Source organism: Medicago sativa, chromosome 3 (genome assembly GCF_051527215.1).
Source record: "Medicago sativa cultivar Bolivia chromosome 3, Bolivia_mono, whole genome shotgun sequence".
NCBI classification, from domain to species: Eukaryota; Viridiplantae; Streptophyta; class Magnoliopsida; order Fabales; family Fabaceae; genus Medicago; species Medicago sativa.
Window position 1 is genome coordinate 44,135,595 of NC_140751.1, and position 2,578 is coordinate 44,138,172.

The following is a 2,578-nucleotide window of genomic DNA, read 5'->3' on the forward strand; positions in this document are numbered from 1 at the left end:
AAGTGATTGGTTCAATTTGTTGGCAATTGTTCTGCTTTTTGGTTAAACAAGGTGTACTTAATGATGATGTCTTTGATATGATGGTTTCCAAGAGTTATGATGACGTGGTTTGATAATATATTTAAAGTAAGAGAAATGTTAACGAGTGCCCCCGAGGCACTCTTTAAGCCCTTTAAATAGTAAGTATTTAATGAAAAGTGGTGTATTGAATGCATTGAAAATTGTAACAGTTGACTTTTTAAAAGAATAATTACTAAATTTGAGATGCTTAAAGAGTGCCCCGGGGGCACTCGTTAACAAGACCCTTAAAGTAATGATATTTAAATAACTATGGTAGACTTTTTGCGACTACCTTGTTGTTCTACTTTTTAATTGGTCAAAAACAATAGGGAGAGAAAAAGAAGAAAGAGAATAAGAATCTAATATGAATATGAGAGAGAAAATTGTTAAAAAATTGTGCTAAAATGATTGTACAAATATCATTTTTTTATATTTAATGAAGACATATCTAGGAGTATGATAAACAAAGGGACTGCTAACATGCCCAGGACACATGCTAATGTACTAAAAAAAATTAAATTTTTATATCAAAAATTATGTGAGTTAATTTTTGAAAAGTTGAATACTTCATGCGAATTAATTTTTTTTAATAAATATATGTTATTAGTAAAACAGCGACTCTAAATTTTTTCAGAGAAATGTTTGGAACACTTTTGTTTAACATTCACTCTTTTATCAAGTAAAATCAATGTAAATCCCATACTTTAAAATTTCACATAAAATATTGGATCTATATGTTTTTCAATAAATAAGGAGCTAATGTTTTATTTATTCTTTTTAGAGCAAGACAGCTAATATTAGATAGAGTTAAAAAAAGAGTGTTTTTAGTATTCCTTACAAAATTATAATCGTAAATGTGTTCCGAAGTATAATGTTTTTTCTTATTTTTTTATACTAAGGATCGGACATAGTAATAATTTGAGGTAATTCACGCAATATATCAATGTTAGTGGCATTTAAGCCAGTAACACCCAATGCGCTTAATCACAACCATTAATTACTATTAAAATGAAGGGTCATGATTTGGAGTAAGTCTTTAGACTTACTCTTGGAGTCAATGGATCCCTTCTCATATATAGGGAGGGACATTTTGACTCCAAGAGTAACTCTTTTGAGTTACTCCAAATCACATCCCTCCATTTAGTTTTAATCTAACCATCCTAATTGATTATTAAATCATCTCTAATGATCAAGTAGTACTAAATCATTGCCTCGCCGTATGCGTAGTTACTCTTGGAGTACTAAATCTTTTGAGTTACTTTTGGAGTTAAAATATCTCTCCCTATCTCTATATAATACAAAAGGATACATCTATGAGCCATAGTACACTTGGCATCATATTTTTCATCTAGCATTTAATGTTATTCATCTAGCATTTTTCATCTCTCTCATCAAAGAATATTCCTTCTTATTTTTATGTGATTAAAACGTAAATGTTGACTAAAAAATGGATGATTTAATGGCGTGTAAATGCTATTAACTTTCATTACATTTTTTTAATTTGTTTCATAGTCAAACCTGAAAAAATGAACATATTTATTTATCCTTCTTCTTTTCCATACGTTTCTTCCAAGCTTTAACACCATTTTTTTCCTCTTCCGGTTGTTAGATAGCATATTTTAAATCACGATCATATTTTCAATCACGAAGATATGATATAGTAAAAATCAATTAGATGAAAATCATAGTCTCAAGTGTAACAAGGTAAGTGGATTCAAATATTTTATTTTCTTAGATTATTGACGATGTCGACATATTAGTGCTGGTTTGATGCCTGTATTTGTCTAATGTTCATAGATGTGTGCTAATCGTTCTTCCATTAGTATTTGTGTACAAAAAGTTCAAACATACTTTTAATCACTATTTAATAGATATTTGTTTATAATTTCAACATTACTTCTCGGATCTCACCATGCTTTGAATTTTTCCTTATAAATATTACTTCAACCATCACCATTCCTCACATCATTTTAACATTCAGTTATAGAATTTAAAATTATTTCAAAATCATGTTTGTTCATTTATAGTTTGTATCCATTTTTTATTAAAAAAAATTGTATTATTTTTCTTCATAGTGCCCATAAATAGTGTTTCATCCTTATTCTCTAAATAATACATATTTGTTTTTGGTTCTTGACTACTTTGGGTTTGCAATTTATTTAAATCTATTATTTTATATTTTAATCCTCTTTCTATCTCTCTATATTTTTATAGTTTTTTTACCTAATTTTTTGTTCAACTTTTCTTCTTTAGCTCTTCGACCAATTGTTCTTTGGTTTTAACGGGATTTTATTGATTTGTTCTATTTTTCCAGTTATGTGGATACAATTAAAGATGAAGCGCAAGGATGCAATAATTGAAGTTTGACTACATGGATTTGTAGAGTTCCTCTCAACAAAAGAAAGAATTTGGAGAGAGTAGAATATTTTAATCAAGCTTTATATTTTAAGAGTTGTGTATATTACAAATTTGATTAAAGTGTCTGATGTTAAATGAATTTTAAGTAGTTTTATTTGCA

General features: G+C 28.0%; 1 long non-coding RNA gene across 1 annotated transcript; it reads left to right on the forward strand.

The window, feature by feature from the left end:
• Positions 1–1,671: 1,671 nt before the first annotated feature.
• LOC146937601 (uncharacterized) lies at positions 1,672–2,578 on the forward strand. Its single transcript, XR_015033301.1, has 2 exons — positions 1,672–1,764; positions 2,375–2,578. It is a non-coding gene; the product is annotated as an uncharacterized LOC146937601 (long non-coding RNA).